Source organism: Mauremys mutica, chromosome 21, assembly GCF_020497125.1.
Source record: "Mauremys mutica isolate MM-2020 ecotype Southern chromosome 21, ASM2049712v1, whole genome shotgun sequence".
NCBI classification, from domain to species: Eukaryota; Metazoa; Chordata; order Testudines; family Geoemydidae; genus Mauremys; species Mauremys mutica.
This window is the reverse complement of record NC_059092.1, coordinates 9,769,585-9,795,866: the sequence shown is the minus strand read 5'-3', so window position 1 is coordinate 9,795,866 and position 26,282 is coordinate 9,769,585. Positions and strand designations below refer to the sequence as shown.

General features: G+C 40.9%; 1 protein-coding gene across 9 annotated transcripts in view; it reads left to right on the top strand.

Moving 5' to 3' along the window:
• Positions 1–26,282, top strand: part of RERE (arginine-glutamic acid dipeptide repeats) — a 449,440-nt gene that overhangs the window by 98,968 nt on the left and 324,190 nt on the right. Inside the window, exon 1 of one of the 9 annotated variants that reach the window (XM_044996653.1) lies at positions 14,824–14,839. The exons of the other annotated variants lie outside the window; for them this stretch is intronic. The gene's annotated coding sequence lies outside the window, so the exon portion shown is untranslated. Of the gene's footprint in view, positions 1–14,823; positions 14,840–26,282 lie in introns of those variants that run through there. 9 annotated transcript variants of the gene reach the window in all.

Sequence of the window (26,282 nt, the reverse complement as noted above, 5' to 3'; positions counted from 1 at the left end):
AAAAGCTGAGATCCTTTGTTCTGGGCAGGTATTCACAAATATTTTTCTTGCACTTTTGGTTAGAATAGATGTGCCTGCTGCCCATAGCAAATTCTGCTCCCCCATCCTTACACATGCATCCTGTTGTGCAGAGTGCTTTGCGGCTAGTTTGTCACCACCTCCTACAGCAATGACTGTTTCAGTGGCACTGTGTTTTATGGTGCATGCAGATTTTGCTGATATTTGTAACAGACTTTTTCAGTTTCCTCCTTGGTGAGTGGCAACATTGAAACAGACTATGCAGAAGGTGCTGTCATACTGAAGGTAAACAAACAAGCTTTTTTTCTAATTCACATATGATGATCACGTATGTGTTAGGACACTGCTAAAGACAGTTTTGGGCACAATGGCTTTGACTCAGCCTATCTGATTTGATCTTTCATCCGTGTTCTTAATTGTTTGTCTGGATGGGCATTGCTGAGGTGTATGTTTTCTGTGAGTATATCTTGTCTTACAATCTTGAGACTAAGTATGCATCTACATTGCAAAAAAACAAACCAAAACCCTGGGGCAGTGAGTCTGTTTGGGTCATCTGACACGGGCTTGTGCTGTGGGGCTGAAAATAGCAGTGTAGATCTTTCTTGGGCTGAAGCTTGAGTTCTGAAACTCAGCTCTGGGGGTTGGTCTCAGAGCCCAAGCGGGAACATCTACACTTCTATTTTTAGTCCTGTAGTGCAAGCTCAAGTTAGTGGGAGTGAGCTCTGAGGCTTGCTCTGCCCTAGGTAGTTTTTTTGCAATGAGAACAAGATCATTTTTAGACGTGTTCCCTTACGGAATTTGCTACCAGTCATGATCCTGAATGCTCTGTTTATGCTGGTATGCAAAGCTGTGTTGAGAAGATATTTGCTGCTTCTAACTGTTCCTAATTGCTATTAATTTTATTATATTTTATTATACAAGATATCATTCTTACCAATAGAGTCAACACTATATAAATATTGAATCCTTTTAATCAGTGCTGCAAAGGGCACGAAACTAGGAACTAAGAGACGCTTAGTTGTGCTATATCTGCTGTGCTATGTCTGTAGATTCTTGTCAATGGCTTAATGTGAAAGGTTTTGTTTATCAGGTCTAGAACAGGAGGAAATGGGGTCTTTTGGCAAAGACTTAAGAATGGGAGAGTGGAGGTCCAGGTCTGCCACAGACTGACACCTTGGACAAATCAAATCTGTTTTGTTAAGGATTTCTGAAATGCAGCCTGGCTTTACTTTCTATTGCATATAAGTTCTTATACCTCACTCTTCACCCTACTATATATTGTACTTTGGGTGCATGTACAATAAAGTAGTTACAAATAATACAACACAGGATATAGGCACATCCATTGTGCCGTAGTTTTCTATAAGCTGTGCATAATACTTTTCTGCCTCATAAGGGTGTGGAGTCTTGTTTAGTGGATGCTTGCAAACCTTTTTTAAATCCTTGGATATTAGGTTCTGTAGAAATGAAGTATACTGTTGTATAGGTTGGCTGCAGGAAGAATTTACTTTGAACCATGAATATTGGGCTCTTGATATTTTGCTTTTTTTAAAAAAGAAACCTTGTATAAATTTGCCGTTTGAATAACACTTTTATATTGCATCATAGCGGAAACTGATTATGTACCTTAAAAGCAAGGATCAAAGGTTATGCTTTTGATAGCAAGGTTTTGTTACGTTAAATGCCAGATATTTATGGTACCATATTTCATAAACTCAATAAATGGCAGTGAGAAATATTACCGTTCGGCATTACGAAATTATGAAGAATATGCAGACCCACTTTGCTGAAGGCAGTCTACAGTATAAGGGGAGGAGCAAGTCTCCATTTCACACATGAATAAGCAGACTTAATCTCATGATTACAACAGTGCTACTGTACTGAGGAAGAGAGGGCTTTGTAGGAGAAAAAATTCTGATGTCTACTCTGTCATTAACCAAAATAGGCCACTACTCAGAGAAAATGAGACCAACGTCTAAAATTAAAGAGAGCTTCCGTGGGCATAAATCTCATTAGGGTTGATCTGTATGTGAATGTATTTAAATCAGTGGACAACAACAACAACAACAACAAAAAAGCTTTTTGTATTGCTCATCTAAAAGCAATTTTAGATCAGTGTTTTTCAGGCATCGGATAGAATTTGAGAGCTGACAGATCTTTTTCTTTTTTAATATTCTGGATTTTTATTGAAGATTTGGTTAAAAAAATTATCAGGTTAAAATCTTGTATATGTTTCTCTTCATCCCCCAGGACCTGCTTTTTTTTTCAGACAGGATCTCTTATTTTAATTATAGCAGTGCTTGAGTGGAAAACATGGTTCAGTGAATGGATCACAGAGGCCTACCTCTGCAGCGCGTCCTCACTTTGAGTAATCCTGATGCCAGTAGTCCATTTACTTTAATGGGACTATTTCTGTGACCGGGGTTGCAGAATTGGGCTCTGTCTTTCAGGTGTTCGCAGCTCGCTCTGGGGTTTTCCAAAAGAACTCAATCTAATTTTAGTTTGCATGATTTATTTGATTATTTTTTTTAAGGTATATCTTTCCGGTATAGTGAGGAGGGGTAGTGGGAGCTGAAAATGTTCAGCTACTCAGATTTGTGCTCTGCATGCAAATACTTCCAGCTGACACCTTAGCATCATAACCATCTTGGTTTTATCTCAAGTTTTAACATGCAGCTGAAGTCCTATTTACTAGGGAAAATGGGGCGAGGGGGGAACACCTAAATATAGTGGGAATGATTAAGTTAGACAAATATTTGTAGCTTTGCCACAGTCTTAGGTGTGCCAAAGTCCAATATTTGCTGTAGCAATTAGATAAGCCAAACCAAAGCACCAACTATCTAGCCTTTTTAAAGGAGTGGGAGGGTGGAGTACTAGATGTGGTTTCCCTTATGATAGTCACTGTCCCTTTGCTAGTAAACAGACTTAAAACATCTCTTTGTGGATATTAATTAAAAATCATCTCTAATTACTATAAATAACTTTGCAGACAAACATTGATCTGTGATGTCCTAATGACTTTGTTGGTAGCACATAAAATCCTTCCAAGATTTGGTAGTGCATGTATAAATGCTATCCTGCCATTAAAATAAACACACTATATACCTTTTACTTTATTTATTCCTTCCACATTTATTTTTAGCAGCTTTATGTAACTGGAATATGAAACATTTAAAATGAGGTTAATTCTAAAAGACTTACATGACTCTGACTTGGAGGAAATATTCTCTCATTTTCTCTGGTAGCAAAGGTAGCCCATCTACTTAATACTAGTTGCAGCTGTGTAACAAAGGGTTTGCCATCAGTTCTTTTATTTGCTGCTTTCTCCACTGGCCTGAGTTGATGAGACAATGAAACTTTTATGTTTTGTCTATATCAATACTCTACAAAATGTTTGACCAAAAATGTCCGGGTAAAACTATAAACTTTCCATTGTACTCTCTGATTGAGCACTAGAAGGTGGTTTTACAGTCTTGAGAGGGAAGGATTTGGGCCTGTGTCTGGCCTGACTTGGGGGTGTGGACTTTTCACTGTCATTCTAGGCCCTCCATCCTAATCTCTTTTCCGTGCAACAGTTGCCTTGCAGTATCCACACTTGCAGTTCAGGAGGCCCCTTATCCTCCACAAGTAGTGCTGATATAAACTGGCTGTTTGCAAGGGAGTGTGATGTATTCCTGGCTGATGTACCCCCATTTCCCTGTGTTCCTGATGAAGCGTTCTTTGACAGCCTTATAAAGAGGAAGGTTATGACATTTGAGGTAGGGATGCTCTTTCTTGGCTTCAAATGACATTAAATGCCCTTGATAATCGTCCTTGTAACAGCACCAGCCCTTTGTAGATCACTTGGTGCTATTCTCCCATGAATGGTGTTTTAAAGGGAGGGGAACAGTGTGCATTGTATTAAGAATTTAAAAGGCTTTTTGTTTTTTTAATATTGTTCTGGGATTTACGTTGTTTTTATTAACCTGACCTAAACAGTTTTAATCATTCACATAAATCTGAAGGATTATGTAGAAAGGAAGTGATATTTGGCTTCACTTTATAGTCCTTAGATCACCACATATTTCTGTATGATTATTGTAGAGACCATCAAAGCACTTTTTAAATCAGAATGTGCTTAAAAGCAGCATGGTCTAGTGAACTGGGGCTGGGAGCCAGGAGTTCCTGTATTCTAATCCCAGCTCTGCCACTCACTTGCTGTGTGGCTTTGATCAAATCATTTACCTAGTCTGTACCCTGGCTTCTCCATGTGCAAAATGGGGATAATACTTTACATACCTTACAGGATGTTGAGGCTTACGTCAGTGCTTTAGAGATGTTAAAGCACTATAAATGCAAACTCTTGGATTAATGACCATATGTTTGGAGAAACCAAATCTACTTGTCAGAGTCAAAGAGGAAGTTTTTTCGTGTGCAAATGGGTGGGCCTAACCATCGCTTTATATGGAAGTTAAGCTTTTGCATAACAAAGTTTCTAGCCATTATAGTTGTGAAAATGACCTTCCTTATATAAACCAGTACAGTGTGGTCTTCATGAGCCTGCAGACAGCTTCAGTGCCCCTGCAGTTTCTCATAGCTTTGCCAAATAGTAGCAGACTGAAATTAACAAGTTTAGCCAGTTTCCTCACTCCTGTTGAGAAACCCTGTGGGGAGCAGAGAAACTTTCAAGGGCCATATTGATTTAACGCTGCCGTTGCTTGACAGGTGCTGGAATTATGAGACTGAGGCTATGTCTTCACTACCCGCCGTATCGGCGGGTAGCAATCGATTTCTTGGGGATCGATATATCGTGTCTCATCTAGACGCGATATATCGATCCCCGAATGAGCTCCTGTCGACTCCGGAACTCCACCAACCCGAACGGCGGTAGCGGAGTCGACATGGGGAGCCGCGGACGTCGATCCCGCGCCGTGAGGACGTTAGGTAATTCGATCTAAGATACTTCGACTTCAGCTACGTTATTCACGTAGCTGAAGTTGCATATCTTAGATCGATTTCCCCCCGTAGTGTAGACCAGCCCTGTGTGAGACTTAGGCGTAGGCTAGGGGAGAGTACAGTAATAGAGAACTTTCCCCTTCTCCATCCCTGCTTCACCCCCACAGTTGCAGCCTCCAGGATATTCTGGAAGGATAGTGAAGAGCCTTCTATTTCACTGCAGCCAGGAGGCCTCTGGAATAGGGAAAAATGACAGAAAACTTCTGCCTTCTAACAGCTAGAGAGGATTGGAGCTTCCAGACAGGATCTAGGGACGGCACTGTTGTGAAAATCCTAATAATCTCCTCACCAATTGGAGATTGGGGCTTCTCATCCAGTACTGTCCCTGGACCTTGCTGTTTGGAGTCCCCCACTCTCATCTTCTATATCTACCTCTCTGGCTAATTGATGTCTGGTAAATTGTGCAAACCCTGATTATGTTGCTTTTGTCACAGTGCTTACAATTGCTCCCAGTTGCATATGTGTGTGTCTCTGGCCCTGGATGTGACATTCTATCTGGTGCAAAGTGTAGAGAGAAACTAACAAGGTATAGAACAAGGAAATGTCTCCTCTTCCCTTTATACTCCTCCTGTAAGCAGTCTTTGATAATAGCCACAAATGGCAGATAAAACTGGCTGAATTCTTTGAGAATATTTGAAGATATTTCAAACATCCTTGAGGAATAAATGATTGGCAACATGTGCTTCTAAAAGCTTATACTCTGCAAAAATACCAAACAGTCTAATTGTGTGTAATAAATAGAGGTGATTTATTAGTTTGATGGAAATTGGGATTTTGTTTGTCAAATGAGATGAACCACCTCTTCTCCCCCCTCATTTCAGTCTCCTTACATGAGAATTGCATTGAAAAGAGATGGACTTATGATCTTACCCAAACTGTCATTGCACGTAGCCCATCTGTCAAACAGACCCTCGACCTGGATTTCAGAGTGATGGCATAATATCCCAAGTCAGAGCAGATCAGTGTGAAGGTGGAATTTGCAGTGGGAGAATGCTGATGTATAGAATAATACAGTCTGTGACTGAAAAAACTCTGGCAGATATGTGCATATTTGTTAAAAAGCATGGTTCAGAAAAATGAGATCTACTGCCTTTTTCTCAGGTCAAATTGGGTAAATTGCAGAAGTAATGGAAGAAATAAGGATGTTGCCTGTCATGAGAAAACCTCAACCTTTCCTCCCTGAGTGAAGATTCTGTTTCGTGTAGGAGAGTTACTGATGGAGTCAGAGTTCCTATATTCCCTTCTTACACACCGGCCTCTACTCAGAGCCACTGGGGGGATGATTAGCAGGGAGTAGTTTGAAGTGAGCAAACATGGCTTTAATTGTATGCACTCAGAGAGCTTACCTAAGCCCCAGGTAACTCTGTCCTATGCAGTAATTAAAGATCTCTCCAAGTGCGAGTGTTTTATTGGCATTAGGGAAGACTGCTGATATGAAAGACATTTTGTTCTTGAGGAGACATATTGAAACAAAAAGGGGAGTTCTACTGCCCAGCTCCTTTAAATATGTTTTATCCAGAGACAAGGTGGGTGATGTATTATCTTTTATTGAACCTGCTTCTGCTGGTGAGAGAGATGGTTTAGGGCTCTGTTGCATGACAGAGTAGCAAGACTCTTCTTATGTGGGAGACTTATAAGAGATGTTCTTCCACCTCACATGGCAAATTTGCTGTCAGGAGCTGTCTTAGGGTGGTCCCATTGGCATCCTTACCCTACATAGGTGACATACCCACAGCCACAATGTCACTAACAAGACTACTTATTGGGCCTAGTCATAAGTAAGGAGGAGTTGTATCGGGCACTATACCTCTCATAAACTACAAACTGAAGGCCGACTGTATTAACTATTGCATGACTCCTTGTGTTCTTGCTTTGGGACAGGCCAAGCTGATGATGTGCCAGGAGATGTCCTTGAACTGCTGGCTGACATGGCTGTTTTTTTTTAAATAGTTTGATCAATAACTTAGTATTTTAAATTGTTCATACACTTCTCCACACTTTGAGACTTTCTGGATGTTCTATAATTCCAGAAAGAATGGTTCCGTTGTAGAATATATTGTAATAAGTTGATGAGTGGTGTAGGTATATTATAGAAATAATGTGTTAACTAATTTTCTCCTTCCAGCATTTACAGTATATTTAAATATTATGTTTATATAAATTAGTCAGAATGATTACTTCTAATTTACTGTTGCTAAACCATTACCCACACAGTACTTACTACTGGCCCATAGTCACCTTCAGAACAGCGTTTAAGATTTAAAAAAAAAAATCTATTGATGGATTTTCTGTTAATCAGAGCATCACTTCAATAACAAGTGTTTCTTCAAAATAAAATCAGTCTTCCACATGAAATGTAATTTTTTTTCCCAGCTGACCATCTCAGGGGAACCTAGGAGTAAATCTTGTTTCACATTGGAATGGAAAGTATATGTATTTGCTTTTAAAAAACACTTAAAAATAGCCGGTAGCCTTAGATTCTCTCTTCCTGTCTATGCCCACAGGGACGTGCCCTATTGGCGATGCACTCCCTTACTCAATAGCAATGACTTCAGGAAAAACTTGAGATCAAAGCAGTGAAATCGGTGAGATTGTATCTTGTCTTTTTATCCAGCTCTGCATGCTGGGCTTGCCAGATCATTATTTACAATCCCGGTTTTTGTAGCAGTATTTTTCTATCCACAAATTCTAAAATTCCATGATGTTGCACTGCTTCAGGGTCTTTTGTGGTTTTCTTAATTAGATTGCTTAGACTGCCTAAACCTGGGATGTGAGGTCTTCTCTGCAGCCGTGTGGCTGGCAGTGTCTCTTACTCCCAGGTGTTGAGCTATTGCTCATTAGGATGGTAAATTCTTCAGCCTTGATCAACAGCTTGGTTTACACTGATCCCTCTGATGTCTTAAGAGTGAGACACAGGTGTAGCAATCATATTAAAGGCAACTTCAGCACTGTATACAGCCTATCTTGCCAGACTGTGCACTGAAATATACTCTCTAGCCATAGGATTCCAGTGCCTTTCTTTGGCACTTCAATTTCATTTCTTCAAAACTTTTTTTTAACAAGTTCAGCATTTCAATCATGTCCTTTCCCTCTGACTCCGGGTTTTCTGCCTATCTACTTTACAAGATTACATTCCGTAAGCTTTCTATTTGGGAGTCACACATGAACTGGTTCTTTTCCCTGATCAGGAGGGTCCTGTGGGAACATGCCTACTCTTACTCAGCTGACCTACTTCCTGGCTTTTAAGAGGGCCAGATGATTTTCAAGTGATCACCTAATCCTTGGCATCACAAGCCTCAGCTGATAAGTTATAGGTGGGGCTAAGGCTAGCCACACTGTGATAGACAAGGACTGCAGCTCCGGCCTGGTTTCACCCAAACTCCTTGGCCTGATCTACACGGAAATTAGGTTGACATAGCTCGTTCAGGAGTGTGAAAAATTTCACATCCTGAGCGTCTTGATTAGGTCAGCTTAACTCCAAATGTAGATGTGGCTAGGTCAATGGAAGAAGTCTGTCGAGCTAGCTACTGCCTCTTGGAGAGATAGATTTAACTACATTGATGGAAAAATCCCTTCTGTTGATGTAGGAAATTTCTACATTACAGCAATATAGTTGTGTGGCTGTTGTGTCTATATGGTCTTAGTTTGTTTTCTAGTTTGGAGAGTCACAGGAGGATGCTCATCTCTTCAGGAAAACAAATAGATTTCATTAAACATGTTAGAGAGCATGGACTAAGGAAAAGGAAATTAAATACTCTTTCTCCAGAGAAACACAGTGAAAGTTTGTTTTCCTCTCCTGTTCTCAGGCCTTGAATGGTTAAACTCTATAATTAAAAGCATCTGTTTTATCCGGGTCTGCTATCCCCAGAGGTACTGAGGAATATTTCTTGCAATGGCATTGAAGGAGCCAGGAAAACTTTCCATGTCTGTGACTAACTTTTCAATTGAGGAACGGTTACCTTGCTCTTATTCTTCATGGCAGACTTAACATCCTTCTTAACTAGAGCCATGTCTACACTACCACTTATATCACTCAGGGGTGTGAAAAAAAATATACACCTTGAGCGACCTAAGTTTTGCTAGCATAAGTGGTAGTGTGCACAGCGCTATGTTGGCAGGAGAGCTTCTGTTTGTGGAGGTGGTTTTATTATTATATTAGCTGCATAGAGCGGCTGTATGAGCCATCTTACAGCGGCACAGCTGCACTGGTACAGCTGTGCCACAGTAAGCTCGTTAGTGTGGACACAGCCTAAGGCCTTCGAAGCCACATTTCATTCTGGCCCTGCAAATGTTCCTCTCCCACCTAAGAGTGTGCCCATCTGCTGTAAAGACGACAGCTTCTGTTTTTTCTTCATGGTCCAAGGTTAAGCCAATGGCTGCAACTTAGTTGCTTACTGATAGCCAGCCAGGTGAAACCTTTTTTCAAGTCCTGTAATTAATATTCACCATTGGAAAGAGGGCAGTAGCCAGATTTTTCCTTGCACAGCTGTTAGTATTCCTTTTGACCTGCTGGATGAAGGAAATGCTGGTAAATAAAACCGGATGTTTCTGAGCGAGTCTCAACACCTCCTGTTGCTGTTCTGTTGACGAGTTTCCTGTGTAGAAACGCTATCAGGTCTTCAGAATAAAGGCTCCTCACACTCACCTGAACACTTTTTGCGGAGTGGAGTCCCCTTATTGCTGAAGATAAAAGGCATGGTTTACATTCCTCTCGTCATTCATCTGTCAACGCTCCCATTAACTCCTGGACAGCGCCTGACACGCACACAATTCTATTCCTTTGTGCATATGCATTATCACGGTCTTTGATTACATGATCATATACTATTTTTTCCACAGGACCTGTCTCTCATTCAGTGCACAAATGGACAGAAATAAGTCTACAAGGGGGAACCATAAATCTGGCCTTTCCTCATTTTGGAGTGCTTTACTTTAAAACCTAAGTAATGTTCTTTTAAAAGTTTTTTTTGTGTATGTAATTGTACATTGGGCAGCTTGAAGCTAAACTCTGTGCTGTGTCCTAGCTAGGCACAAGAGGACAAGTTAATACTGCTGTGAGGGCATTTTTTTGCCTCAGTCTTTAAGGTTTTACAGACTTAGTATTCATATTTTGCATTTCTAGGATGTTAAAATAAGTCCCTTATTTGCTCATGTACTATAAACATCAGTAAACCCATTCATTATTAGACCAATTCCTGTTCCAAGAAGCAGCTCTTTAAGACCGTGCAGCTTTTCTCTGGCCTACAAGTGATGACTTGAACAACCAGTCATGTCTATTTGAATGTAGGGGAAATCTAGCAAATCCCAGGCTATTAACTTTTTTTGTTTAGGACAGAACTCGGACACCCAGACTGTACCATGAAAAATGAAATTAAGGGTAATAACAGGACTTCATATTTACATAGCATCTTTCACTCAGAGGTTTCAAAATGCTTTACAAATACTAATGGATTAAGATTGACCTGTGAGGTAGAATATCATCCTCTCTGTAAAGAGAGGGAAACTGAAGCACAGATGAAATGACTTGTTCAAGTTAACACAAGAAGTCAGTGGCAGAGCTGGGAGTGGAACCCTAGCATCCTGACAACCAGTCTTGTGCTTTGCCAAGTGACCTTTTATGCTTCTCAGACCATCCTTGCCCCTCTAGAAAGATGACTGGATAGGTGGGAAGACAAAAAAGGACAATGTAATGCTTGGCACTTACGTTTCTCTTTTATATCTTCCAAGTGCTGATGTGTGAAGCTGCATTTCACGGCCAACAGTTCTCTCCCAGTGGAGTCCTTATTTCTAGCTGGTTAAAGAGAACACAACTGAACTGGTCAGATCAAAGGGTATAAAAACAACCCCCTCAATACTGACTTGACAAAATTAGACTCTGGTTCTTTTGCATTATTTTTAAGCAGGAGTAAAAGACCACGTGTATGTCCGAATAAGTTCAGATTTACTCATCATCGTAATCATAAATAATCTTGGATTTCTCTGATGTAACTACAGCTGTGCATGTGTTTACATATTATCCATCTCTTGTACTTTACTAAAGAGCAACTCAAGTGGACACAATCCAAAGGCACATATGCTTTTCAATAATTAGACATTTAAGATATTTATGATTATGAACGTACACCACATTTTACAGAACATAGGTAATACAGATTGCTTGCCCCAAAGAGCTTACAATCTCTTATAGAGAGGCCTTCTGAAAGAGCTGATGCTGCTATACTGAGTAGTTACAAGATTTGTGGTAGCCATAAGATTTTGTGTTTATTCAGGTCTGTCTGACACAACTGTTAGACATGCAAGGTGCATGAGGTAATATCTTATATTGTACCGTCTTCTGTTGCCAAGAGGGACAAGCTTTCGAGTTTACACCAAGCTTTTCTTCAGGTCTGGGAAACTTACTCAGAGCTCTGTGTGGCTCAAAACCTTGTCGCTTTCCAATATAAGAGACTACCTCACCCATCTTGACTCTAATATCCTGGGACTGACATGTCTATAACAACACTGCATACATAATTGTTTGTTGGGATGGTTGTGTAAATTGGACGTATTTTCCCTTTCATTTTTGATATCAGAACATGACTTGAATTGACATCACTATGTTTTCACATTCATAACCTGGTCTTCATTAATATATTTCAAAACCTGTTTTTTCCTACTTCATTGCTAGGAAAAAAGCCATCTTACAGCATACTAAAATAATTCTTTAAAAAAAAAATCATAAACTCCACCCCTGCCAACTACTTGCACTCCAAGTTTCTGCCTGATACAGTCTAAATGATAGAAATAATAAACATGGAGAAATCAAGGTTTAAAATGGCAAAACAGCTTCAACAAGTTTCACGTTATGTGTAGCATCATCACTAGTCCTGCTGTAACGAAGATTGCGCATATGTCTGTATGCTTACAAGCCTCTGTTATAGAACAGTTTGGCTGGTTGGAGAGCCGGGCAATACTATTGTAGGAATATTAAATTTAAGGGGTGAGAAGCAATCGTCAAACTTTTCTTTAGCACTTGCAGCCTTAAATTCATACTTATTTTGCCAAACAGAGAACCGACTGCAGTAGAAGCAAAATTCTTTGCAGAAGTCCCTTTTTACCTTATTATCCCTATTCCTGACACAGATGAGGCCAATATTTGTGCTCTGTAACTGGCAATCAGTTGCTAACTGTTTTCAGAAGTGCTGCAGATAAAGTTTGCAGAGATTGGCTTGTATCAGTTAAGAAAACCATATTGGAGAATGGCTTCTTCAGAAATTCTATGCCAGATTCTTCCCAAGTATTGACTTTAGTGGAATTTGGCCCCATCGCAACTTGTGGGACTAAAATTTCAAAATAGAGTTGGGTGTCCAATTTGAGACACCCTAAAGGGGGGGGCCTGCTTAACTTGCAGAAAAAGTGATGAATATCTGGTCTGAAAATCATCTCCCTTTTTAAAATGAAAGGCACCCAAAAATCACTAGTCATTCTTGAAAATGTAAGATGAAGGGTTTCAAATGGAGTTAAATCTGTGGAGAAATGGAGGGAGAAGGAAGGAATCCATGTCTCATTTAATTAAAAAAAAAATAAAATAAAAGGCAGCTTAGTTTCATGTTGAGCCCATGCTGATAATCAGCTTTATAATCAAAGGTGGAATTTTTCAAAATGTAAGATGTTTAGGAGCTGCTCCTTTGTGCACTGGAGGCAGGCTGTGTGTGTTTGTTGGAAATCTGGTGCTAATGCTGCATTTTTTGTGCTTACCATTCAGCATTTTAGCCTGCATTTACCAGTTGCAGTTTAAGATACTCCTTCTCTGGTGTTCAGTCTTGCAATGCTCATATTTTGCAGATGACCTGAAGGGCCTCAATTTAAAAAAAAACACATTTGTTTTTTAAACCTAAGTAAAGAAGCCTTCATCCATTTTGGTTTAATCCTTTACTCGCCTTACTTTGAAAGTGTAAACTTTTAATTCCTCCTTGATGAAAAAATTAGGTGAGTTTTGTCAAAGGAACTCTAGTTGCATCACATACCTCTTTTAATCTGGCATTTGCTCAACACAGTGGCTTTTTATCTTGCAGTATGAGACTAAAAGCTTACAGAAGAATGGTCCTGTTGTGTGTTTTGAGACTGGTAACACATGACCAATACAAATCTTGTTAAAAGATTTATGTCTGGCTCACTTAAAGAAAAAAAGGATCTCGTCTCTATATTTTTAGTTACTTTGTATGCTTAGTTGCCTTGATATTACTAGCTCATACTATTTCTGTTGGACTTGCTTTCATATTATCTTTAAAACCTGACTCTTTAAGCACATAAACCTCTTAGCTGGAATTAATGTGCAAAGAGGTGGCATGTGTGCCTTTCCCGCTGATAATGATTTCCAGGTGTATAGATCAAATAACTGGAGAACTCTGTTTACCTCAGTGTTCACTGCAATTTTGCAATATTAATTTGCAACTGTCCAGATCTGGCTATTACAGCTGATGGGTCTCCAGAGACAAAGCAACATCTTGGTGCATAGACCTGGATGGAAGACTGATTTTAAGATAAGCAGAGATGCGTCTTTTCTAACCTGTGCAAAATGTTGAAAAAAGACCAAATAAACAAATGATACTGGGGATTTATAAAAACTTGGCATCTGTTTTTGCTTCTCAATTTTATTTAATCTAATTTCTTTCTTATGTAGGTCTAGGCCAAATTACGCCTACCTGGTTTCACATGAGGCATTATTGTACCAAGATAGTTGCCAAAAACATTAATTTGTATCTAATGAAACTCATTTTCTTCTACCATTTATTTAGAATTGATTAATTTTTTTTAAAGTGGAATTATTTTCTGGGGCATGGGTATTCACACAGCTACAGTCTAGCTAGTTTGCTCAAGTGGGTAACCTTTCCAATCTGACTGGATCAGGAACAGGATCCAGATTCAAGCTTTTGATACCTGTGGCTTCCCTAATTGGGAACTCACCTTTTCCTCACAGATGATGACTTTTAGCCAACATGGCCAGTGCTGATGCTTCACCAGTGGAGTCACCAGAATCTTCCTAATAAATCTCTTCAGTATTTTAATACCTTTACTCCATGATACACAAAGGAGGCTCCTTTCACTACACACACTGATTGTTCAGGTCCATCTCTGCTCTAGGATTGACCATTGCAAATGTAAATGCTGCAGCCAAACATTTGAGCATGATTTACACTTGTATCAATTCAATGTGCCTACATAAGCCAGCCCAGTTGTTTAAACTGGTGCAGCATGTCCATAAATTTATGTACTAGTGCATTGTGGAACCTGAATTCCAAGCATAGCTTCTTGGAACTTGGCATGGTAGAAGATGCATACTAGGCAGCACAATGCGTTGTAGATAATATCTGTACTGTTTGTGCCTGTCAGACATATATGTAATAAATCTCTTTGTCCCTGTTAACGTTATGGTGTATTAGATTAGTTCTAATGATTGCTTTCAAGTGTTCTGTCCTACCCATGGATCCTCACGTGTTGAGAGGCAAGGCCTACGCCCTAATGTAACAGTATGCAGATGCCACAGTAAAGGTCATCAGCTGCAGTTATATCATTGCAGGGAAGACTTTGATCTTGAGTCTGTTCTCATCATTGCTATCTTCAGGTGATGGAGCTTGAGGAGGTAAGGAGCATGCTGTTGACAAAATATTTTTGCACTTTATTATTCTCCCTCTGCAATCTCTGTGGTGTTGCTAAACTGTTTCCTCCTTGTGTGCTTCCCTCTAGGATCTAGGTATGGAAACATTCCAGGCTGGGATCCCAGGAGAGGGGAAAGGTAGATGCAGCCACTTCACTGCCAAGCAAGCCCCAGACTCCAGTAAAATATGTATGTTGCTTTATTGATTGAATGCTATTAAATTCTTAGTGTGTGCTTGGGTGTCTGCTAATGTTTCTTTTCTGTGACTTTTTTTCCAGGCACAGAGGTACTGAGTTCTAGCGTTTATTTTTAATTTTATTTAAAATGTTTAGATGTTCTGTAATGTAATTTTTAAAAATAAAGATTTAATTAAACCATCTTGTGTCTTCAGTTACTTGGGGTGGAGACGGGGGGAGTATTAGGGGAACAGAGGCTAACCTATTGCTTGGCTCTTTGGGCTTGCCTGGAAAATGGGAGCGGCACTGAGCAGAATTGAATATTGTCTCTGCTTCTCTCAGGCCTGCCTGGAACCCTTGTATTCAGGCATTGCCAGGAGACAGCCACTGCTCTGAACTGTCTGTACTGAGAGTAAAGGATGAAGAGGAAAAAGGCAGGACTCCGCTGAGCGACTCAATCTGGCTGCAGCACCTGTGCTTTCTGCTTTACTTGCACTGAAATAGTTCAAATTGAACTTCTTGGGCAGAGGCATTCTTGAGACTTGGCTGGAGTGGGTGCAATTGTAACGGTACTGGAAACCTGTGACAGATTAGAAACACTGCACTGTGCAAGCATTTCATATACATGGGGCACAGCAATGAATGGCAAAATCCTCTAGTTGAGGGAATGTTCTGATCACTGTAGCAGCTGCCTCTAGATCTTTCTTTTCACGGGTGATTTTGGTGCCAAGGTCCCCTCCTGTAATCCTCACAGAGCTGTGAACTAATATCCATTTGCAGCTCTGGAGCATTTCTGTTCTAACAAGCATAAGAACATTTTATTGTTCCTTGAACTTGTAGACAGCTCTATCTCTTGCCAAGAGATAGGAAACGGGACATTTTCCACATGCTTCATTCTAGCAAGTGCTCATCCAAACAGATTTTGGCTTGGTTGTCTTGTTAAATATTTATAGCTTTTAGGTAACGAAGGCCTTAGCCTTATCTGTTGTGGCTCTGTTGGAACACCACATCAGCACTACTATTATAAATTCTACCTTCAGATATCATTTTTGTAGCATAAAACATATATATATATGTTCTTGTTTGAAACTTGTGGTGTGGGGTCTCTTCCTGGGAAGAAGGTTATTTAAAGAGATACAATCAACATCAGTTTTTGGGAATTGTCTCACCTTTAAAAATCACTCTTATGATTAAAAAAAGAAAAAAAATCCTAATCTTTTTTTTAAATATAAAAATGGTCACAAGGGTTTTCTACTTCCCTGCTATGTTTAAGAATGTATTTTTGGAAGGTCCCGGGGACAGCATCACCGGTCATTTTTGGGCCCAATCCTCCTGCCTCTTTGTTTTCAGTCTCCTGGTGCTGTTTCTGTAAATGCTGTTTGTGTTCTGGGATAGAGCCTGCATGTGAATGACTGACTGCCAGAGCGGTGAAGGATGATGTGTCAGATGACCAACAAAATACAAAAATAACTTAACACAGAGTGCTCCCAGGTGTGCAAAGCAAACGGGGGCAGGGGGAAGATATTTTTCTCTAATTTCTGTCCTAGAAATATTGCAGGTTGCTTGTAACAATAGTACACATAAATGTAATCTTTCAAGTTGAGGGTCTCAAAGAAAAAACCACTTTGACAATAAAAGACACTGAGAGATGCTGTTTGTGATTAAACTCTCCTCTTTCAGGAGGGTGAAATCTCACAATTTTTACCCCTCCCGCAAACCTTTAAATTTCCACTTTCATTTCCCAATCGTGCAAACACTTACGCCCGTATGTAACCTTTTACTCACAGGAATAGTCCTGTTGACCTCAATGGGACTACTACCATGAATAAAGTTGTGTGTGTGCATAAGTGCTTTCAAGATCAGGACTTCGCCTGGGCTGCTCATACACTGCAATGTAAGGTATTCATTTTTTCCCTAGCCTTCCTTGGGGTTTTAATTGCTGTATTACTTCTGCAGTGCTCCCAGCCTGGCAGTAAGAGTCTGGAATTGAAACCTGGGAAGCAAGAACATAGGGTTGGAAAATCATTTTCTAGTCATGTGGCAGTGTTGTTAAAACTGTCTTCACTGTATGCCTTTCGTCTAAGGGTTTCAAAGCAATCTTGCAAAGTTAAAGTTCAGACACACTTGTGAGATAGATAAGTAGCATTTAGCAGATGACTAAACATGGGCACGAGGCTGATTTGCCTAAGGTCACTTAGTAAGCCAGTGACAGAATTGGGAAAGAAAAAGAGGAGACTTCGTAATATTTTCAAAGCACTGAACCACTGGAGTGGCCAGTGTCAGACCATTCTGACTACAAGCCGAAATATTGCAGCCACTTACTCCATATTCCATTCTTATTTTGGGGGATACTTTTATTTTCGATGGCTCAGGTATTCAGGTTTTCAAAATGGATTTTAAGCATCTGGACTTCCTGTAAAACACTTTCCCTCCTCCCCGCTCCCCCCCTCCTTGCAGATTTCTGAGAACTCAGAATTGGAAGAGTTTGTGTTTAGTTTACCCTCTTCCTGTTAGTTTGTGTCATGGTGGGTTGAGCAGTCCTTTGTACTGTATTGTGTTTTTTAATGTACAAGATAAGTGCCAACAAGTTTTTTGATTAAAATCTAAATAAACACATATGCAAATACATTTGCATGTGCAGTGACAACTCTTTCCAAGAAATTCCTTAAGGTTTTTTTTCTAGGTATATATTTATGGTTTGGCACCACCAAGGTCTGAGTGAAAATTATGCCCTTTAAAATATGCATATGATGGTTTAAAAAGCAAAACAAAATCTAAAAACGTGGTTGAACTGTATTTTTATTCATGAAAACAGACTGATTCCAAAGGAACATTTTTGGTGCTCCCAGTAAATGCTTTTTAAAGAAGGCTGCATGAAAAATAATTATCTCTTGCTCCCTCTTTCTAAGGCCAGTTTTGCACTACAAATTGTTGCTGGCATAGCTATGTCAGGGGTGTGAAGAGGTGTGATGCCTGACGAACACTGCTGTGCCAGTGGAAGCCCCTAGTGTAGATGCAGTTTTACTGGCAAAAGTGTGCTTTTGCCAGCTTAGCTTATTTTCCTTGGGATGCTTGGTGGTGGTGCTGGGGCTGGTAAAAGCTATATTACCAAAAGTGCTATTTTGTTGGCGTAAGTTGCATCCATACCAGGAGTGTTTTGCCAGTGAAATATACCAATACAGCCATACTGGCAAAGCATTCCTACTATAGATCTGGCTTGACTCTTATCACCTCCTCCTCATTTCTAAAATGCTGGTGTGATTCTAAACAACTCTGAAGCTCTTGTTTGGATAAACAAGGCGTGGGTGTATTTTTAGACTTTTAAGTCTTTGATATCCCAAAGTCTCAGACGTTTTATCTTTCTTTCCTAACATCAGTTTAGCAAAGTTTGCTTTTAAATCCCCACTGCTTTCAAACAAGCCTGTCTGTGCCTGTCCACACCTTAAAAAAAAAAAAGAAAAAAGAAAAAGAAAAAATTCTTTTAAGTTCATGCTAGTCTGTTGATGTTGAAAGACCACTGTTAGGGAAGAGTCTGTGTTGCTTTTTTGGCGACAGCCATGTGATTGGTGAGCTGCAGTAACGTTTCTTTAGCTACACATCATATAACAGTTGTGGTCAGTTTCTGGGATTTTCCAAGCAGCTGGTATCTATAATTGAGTAGGTTTTATGGGCAACATTTGCCTGAACAAACGCTATAGTATGTTAGGTCGTTTAAAGTGAATCATACTGATCCAAAAGGGCCCAGCCATTTGAAAAATAACATACCGGGGTTGGGTGAGACTTGACACATTCAGTTTTGGGCTACTGGGGTTTTACTCCCATCAGGTACTTACATCTTGTCTGCAAAGAAAGGCTCAGTTTTGTCTTGAATTAGCACTCTTGTGCATTCCAGCAGCTTATTTGTCTGTGGCTCAAGTAGGCATGCTGACCCCCATTTCTATTGTTTGCATGCTGTGTATTCAGTTGGATTAAAGGTGAGGCTCTGGTGCTGCTTTTTTATCATAAATTTGTGATGTAATTACACTGAGGGGTCGGAAAGAGTCCTCCCCCATGCTTTCCTATTGTGCACTCTGGATAAGCTTAGTTGCTAGATAGGTTGAACCCTGGAACATTCTGCAAACTTCAGTGTGACTTTGTGTGCTTTGGGGTATGCTGTATGGTGTCGAGCATGATTAACCAGGATCTCAATCTGTCTTCTGGGAATTCATTCATATCACGGGTTACTCTATAATGAAACAGGCTCTGAGCAGCATTCCAGAGCGGAACGCCTGTTTCCTTCTTCAGCTTTCCTTTGTGTGTGACAGTACAGAATGGGGATAAATGGAATTATCCGATCGTGTGTATATATAACTGATTTGCCTAAACACAGACTGGTGTCATGACTATCAAAACCTTACAATGTTACGTTCCAGTTGTAGCAAGGGTAAAAACATTCTCTCCTGAGAAATTGATCTTTTTTTAACGCAAAAACAGTTCTTCCCTTTTTCTTTGTACACCTCTCGCAGTTGCTGGAATGTGGATGTTCTCCATTAGCCTATACTGTTGTTCTTTGAGCGGTTAGTTTCTAGGAAATTCCCTATGGATGAGGCAGTGACTTGGTATCATAGGCAATTAATACTCTTTGCCCTGTGGTGCTGTAATCTGAGTTTTTCTGTTGTATGACGACAGAAGCAGCTGCTTTGACGGTTGTTGTGTACAGTGGGAGTAAAGCTGCCAGTGAGTAAAATTACTGCAAACCCAAGCCATAGAGCTTGCCAAAAACCACTAAGATTTTCAATGTATTTACTTCTACTGTCCTAATCCAGCTTTAAACATCTGTGTAATTACTGTTTTTGGCAATATACGTGATGTATTAGCACAGTTTACTTTAGAGAACAAAAAACCACGGCACATTATATTTTTGTAATGGTGTTAGTTTTATGGATTCCATATCATCCAAGCACAATTATGTATAAAATGCTAAAAGTGCTTAACCCATCGCAACATCTGTGACAGATGAATAATGTTAAGTAAGCAGATTAGTTTTGAGCAGTTTGCGTGCTATGTTCAGTTAAAAGTGTGATTGGGCCACAGCATGGCTTCTGAATGTGGAGATGTTTGTGCCTTTTTAAAAAAAGTTGTTAAATATGTGCAATGTATATGTAATCATATATCTACATATATACGTTATTCTAGAAATTAGATTTTTAAGTTCATTCTTAGTTTTTTCAGTTCTATTGCCAGACGATTCCATCACCATATGGGATATCCATTTCCATCTTTAAATTGTCGTTCTTTTGTGGTAACTGTGCCAAAAAGATTTTTTTAGAGGGCAGGGGTGCATGTGTGTGTGGGAGAATGTGTTGACATTTATTGCAAAGGCATAAAATATCCAAGGACCTTGAAAGATGTTTGAATCACTGTTCAAGTAATAAAGGATTAATTTATAGAGCATTTGCTCTGGGGTAACCATGGTTTAATCTTAATTAGGTGCTTGCTAGTAGTTCCTGCCTTACCTTACTCTTCTGGATTTCCCATGTTATGTCTACACAACTGAGGTCCTATAACTATTTCCCCTCTCTAGCTATCCAGTGATTCTAGGACTGCTCTAATGTGGTGGATTTTTTTCATGGAGAAATAAAAACAGATGTATTGTTTCATGGTGGTGTCAGTTAATCCTCTCCACATTTTTGAAATTGTGAATTGTTCTCTGTGAGAATCCTAGGAAATGTGATCTGTTTGTGGAACGATGTTGAGCAGTGCTTATGAGAGACTTTCATCATGTGCCTTTTAACAATACTTAAAATATAGATGGGGAGCTTCTGCACTAGATTACAGATGGACAAGCAAAGTGAGCTAAACTCTGCTTTATGTGAAAGATTGTCCAAGCATGTGTGTGTCCTATAAAAAGCTGATATGACTACCTTCTGATTTAATAAACAATAGCCCTGTATGCAGAGACTTATTTTCCTGTGCATACAACAAAGCACTTGTACCTTACATATATCAATTATTATTTTCCTCTAGTTTAATCTGAGATGAAAAAATGTAACTATGGCACTGATCCTGCAGTCTTTACATGTGGTAGTCCTTAAATAGGCAGTCCTGTTGAAGTTCTGTATCCTCCATTTTTGCATGTCACACAGAGCTGGTATTCTTTGGTGCCTTCTGTCCAGTACAGTACCTCTGATAGTACCTGGCTCTGGTGCACAGCAGCATATTCTCTCTCTTTGGTAGATAATTTGCCTTTTCCTGGATTGGTGATAACAGTAGAAAATCCAGCTGTGGGAAGCAGGTCTGACCTGTTCCTTAAGGTAATTTACAATCAGCCAGACCAAGTTCGGTTTGTATTCTGTGTATTGTTGGCACTCATTCAGAGTCCAGTCCTCCTACAAAGTGAGTCACGTTAAATCACTTGGTTCAAGCCTGGCTCTGGCATAAGCATCCCCCAATAAAGCTGCACCTTCCAATTAGGGCTCAATTTAACCAGTAATCTTAAATGTTGAGACTACTCTTGGTCCTCCCTGAGCTGCCTTAGGCTATGTCTATGTAGGATTGCCAGGTGTCCGGTTTTTGGCTGGAATGCCTGGTCAAAAAGGGACCCTGGCGACTCCTGTCAGCACCGCTGACGGCTGTTAAAAGTTCGGTTGGTGATGCAGGCAGGCTTCCTGTGACTCCTGGGAAGCGGCCGGCATCTCCCTCTGGCGGAGGGACGGCCACAGGGGGCTCTGTGCACTGCCCCCCGCCCCCAGTGCCAGCTCAGCAGCTCCCATTGGCCAGAAACTGCGGCCAATGGGAGCTGAGGGGGCGGCACCTGCAGGTGTGGGCAGCGCGCAGAACCACATGACCGTCCCTCCACCTAGGAGCCAGAGGGAGATGCTGGCAGTCACGCAGAGCTAGGTATGGAGCCTGCCTGTGCTGCCAACCGGACTTTTAATAGCCTGCTGCTTCCTGGGAGCTGCCTGAGGTAAGGATGGCCCGGAGCCCGTGCCCCGAACCTCCTCCCATGCCCCAACCGCTGCCCCAGCCTAACCCCCCTCCCACACCCTTAACCTCTCATTTCTGACCCCACCCTGGAGCCTATATCCCCTCCCGCACCCCAACCCCCTGCCTCAGCTTGGAGCCCCCTCTGACAGCCCAACCCCCTGTCCCAGCCTGGAGCGCTCTCCTGCATGCCAAACTCCGGCCCCACGCTAGAGCCCACACCCCCATCTGGAGCCCTCACCCCCTTCTGCACCCCAACCTGGAGCTCTCTGCTGCACTTCAAACCCCTCATCTCCAGCACCACCCCAGAGCCCGCACCCACAGCCGGAGCCCTCACTCCTCTTGCACCCCAATCCCCTGCCCCAGCCCGGTGAAAGTGAGCGAGGGGCAGGGCCTCGGAGAAGGGGTGGGGCAGGGGATGGGGCAAGGGTGTACGGTTTTCTGCAAATAAAAAGTTAGCTATGCTGGTGGGAGAGCGTCTCACGTTGACATAGCTCTGTCCACACTGGTGCTTCTGTCAGTGAAACTTACATGGGGCAGGAGTGTGTTCCCCCTCCCCCCCATTCCCTGACCAACAGATGTTTTGCTGAAAAAAGAGCTAGTGTAGACATAGCCTTAGTCAAAGGTGACAAGATGACTGGAATGCTTCAGGAGACGGACAATATAAACACAGATCAGTTTGGTAAGAGAAGCTTTTGTTGCTGTCAGGCATGGGCCCTAGAGTCCTTAGGTGAGATTTTAAATTCTGTTTTCATTCTCACCCGGGATCATGTGTGCAGCTTCATACCTAGGTTCTTTATCTTGGGTGGTTGGAAAAAAACTGGCCAGGTTTTGTTAAGGCTGCTTCTGCCATCTATCTCCCCTTCCCAGATCAGCATGATCTTGGCAGCAGGTGTCTGACTAGCTGGACTGTGGTGGTGCTGGCTTCAAAATCCTGTCAGTCAAACATAATTTCCCCAAAATGGGTATTTTTCACCGTTGAATGAAGAGGAAGGTTCTCACCCTCCAGCAGAGTCTGTAAGAGAACTTAATGCGGAGGGCCATAAACTGTATCAATATTGAAGAGGTTACGAGGCTGACTTTTTCTAAGCGAAAGATGAGCTCCCACTCCTGATAGAGGAAGGAAAAGCTGACGAAGCTGCTTTGCAGTCACTTGGCTGTTGAGCATGTAATTTATAAAAGTTGGGGCTAATCCTGATAGAAAATTGCATGCCATCTGCTCCTGGGGAAAATATATAGGTTATCTACAGCTAAGTCTGTCTTAGGGGGCATTTCCCTGCAAGTAGATTCTGCTCTTGTCACTGGGGAAAGAAATGTTATCTCTGTCTATAGAAGTCAGCAAGGGCATTACTGACAAATGTGTGAAGGTGGAATTTAAAAGGTCATTGGATCTAGCCACATCCCAATTAGAAACTGCCGTATACTTGTGCTCATCACATGCCTTGTTAGAATGGCTTGAGGATTAAACCAGCGGGAAGAAGCGGTAGCTCCTTTCTGGTTATCTCATGGAACTCAGGCCTTATGTAAACTATAGCAGCCACTCAAGGCATCTTAAGACCTCTAAATTAGGGTATCCCTGCAGTGGTGGCAAGACTTGCTGTTTGTTTTAAGATGTTGGTTTGCTTGTCTCTGTATGAGATTCCATTTGGTATCCTTACCTTTCAGTGTAAGGTAGTGGGTTGTGTAATTGCTTGCTAATTTATATCTAGCGTGGATGTTCCCTTCCTCATTTGACTAAAACCAAAAATAGAACAGTCTGTCTCCTTTTACTAGACATCTCTGCTCCGAATCTTTGAATCAAAATAACCTTCTAGTTTTAGAGGAGAGGGAGATGACGATGGTGTTCTCCTGTCCCAGGGATGAGAGAAACAGGAACCAAATTCTTAAAACCAAGTTTTTAGCATATCCTTCTTTTCCCTTCCTATCTGTACTTGCCTTCCCTGATTGTGTCCTCGGGGGTTTGAGCCAGTGGATAAGAATAACCACAGATGGATGGGTTTAATCAATCCTGAGAGGCTATCAAAATAAAATTCTGATGTATGCTCCATGTTCTTATAATAGTCACCAGTGTTTCACCATACAGAAACTATTCTCTCCACTGCCTCTTATCTAAAGAGGCGGCATATCAGTATCATCATGTGCGATAGAGGGTTATTCTTTGTCTTTACAGTTTCTGAGATTCCCCCGGGAACTGTCCAGGTTTGGATTTAAAATGGCTAAATTGGTTTGGTGCCCAAAATAAACCTTATATGACATCAACGAAGAGTTTATTTTAGCAGTTAACCCAGGGGAATTATCCAGGCTTTCTCAACATATAGGATATTTATCAGTGTGTTGCTGTAGACCCTTGCCAACACTGAGTTCTCTGGTCAATTGACATCTTCATTGCTATGCTCTTCTCTTTGGACTTGCATCAGATCACCTTGTATTGGCAGAATGATGGTAACTGCTTTAAGAAATAAAGGAGTTGGAATAATTTCTTACCTGGATGATTGGCTCATTCAGGAAATGCCTCAGATTCAAGCCCCAGCCTGAACATGCCAGCGAAAGCATTTTTGTGTTTTTGGGTATTTTCAGTGGTGGGAGTAGTAGTCAATAACAAGAATTTATTGTAGCCCGTTTTAAGAGATTTCAGATGCACAGAACCAGTTTTCTATTTCTCAAAAAACTTTTTAAAAGTCTGAATGTCCTTTTCTTAAGCTTAAGCAGTTTCACAAGCTTAATGTAAGGGGTATTGCATTTTTTGAGGCTCCTGATTTCATGCTTGCAGTTAGTACCATGGGCTGCGTTTTCAAGCTGGAATAATTTAAAGCTACAGCTGATCCACCAGGGAATATATCTTTTCGGAAACTGTCATTTGTCCACCTCAGTTGGTCACAGTCTCCTTTAATTACTGGCTTCAAAGGCCATGTATGCACAAGGAGAACTGATGATGATTCACCAGTGTCACAGCTCTGTTAGTGATAGTGATGGAAAGCTCTGGAGTAGGCAGGCCTTGGGTATCTTTATTCCATCTTTTAACCTGGCTATTTTATTATTTGTCACCAAGAAACCACTAGATAAGTTCTTGGTTACTAGCATCCTGATCTGGGTTTGAATTGGGCAACCTAAATGGGAAAAGTTCTATATCCCTGAGAACCATCTAGTCCCCTGGACCATAATACTTTTTTATATTTAGTTGGTGTTGGTCCTGATTTAGTTGGCGCTGGTCCTGCTTTGAGCAGGGGATTGGACTAGATGACCTCTTGAGGTCTCTTCCAACTCTAATATTTTATGATCTATATTCAGGGGGAATAGGAATATATTAAAGTGGATAGACACTACCAAGATCCAGAAGCTCCTCCATGGAAGAGGATTCAAAACAGCAGTGCGGTTGTCTTTGCAAGCCCTTTGCACGTCTTTCCAAGCTTTTTAGATTGAGTAACTTTTGTTTGAGGTGCAGCAATTGGTCACAGAGTTCTTAAAGCAATGGTACTTTCCTAATTTCCTTGATTACTTTATATCTAAATGGTATGGATTGCTTTCCATAACCCTGGATTGACAGATTAGAGAATACAGAGTTTCTTTTAATTTTTTTGTCTGTCTTGGATCTCTTCCTTGGGAATGTCTCCCTTTGAGTTAGCATATTTTCAGGAAAATAGTATGACATATGCATAACCGTGACTGGTTCAGATTCCTTCCATTGAACAATTTTAGGAAGTGCTTATGGATGCCTCATTTGGTGCAAATTCTGTTAGAGGCTTCCAGAAGAGAGGTTGCCAAAAATTCTAACACTGTTGTTTGTGCTGCTGGCTGTCACTCAAAGATGTAACACACAACCTGTCAGTCCAGATTGTTGGACTGGAGTGGTAGAAAAGGCATTTACTGGTAAATTATTTCTTAGTTCCTAGAGGAGAGAACAGGAGACTAACTATATGTAGTAGTGTTCTGTATTACAGCCTTCCAATTGACTGGTATTAGGTGATGGTGTGATATCTGGGTTTTAGGGAGGAGAGGGGGATTTCTTCTGGGCGGAGGGGTGTAAAATTCTGTGCACTCACTGTCCAGGTCTGGTTTGCAGTTTGAGGATCCTGGCTTATAGCTCTGAGCTATCACATACTATTCACTTGTAAATGCTGTTGAAATAAGTATACTTGCCCAATCCAACCTTGCATTTAAAAAAAAAGCTAAATGCACAATCTGTACCCTAGTACTGCTTACAATAATGAAAGGGACAAGATAGTTATGCTTATTTTTTTGTTAAAGAAGAAAAGTAATTGATGAAGAGGAGGTACTGCTATTCATCCTCTACAAAGTCCATTATTGGAAAAACAAACAAAGCGAAAGCTGTGCGCTACCTGTGGTGCCCGCAGGAGCAGCTTTGGGCATGTTGCCACCTTATTGTGTGAGCCTGTTGGATCTTGCAAGCTAAGTGTGGTCAGGCTAGTTCAACACGTGAAGGGGAGACTTCCCAACTGATACTTGGGAACGGCAGTAAGGGCAGGAATTGTGGT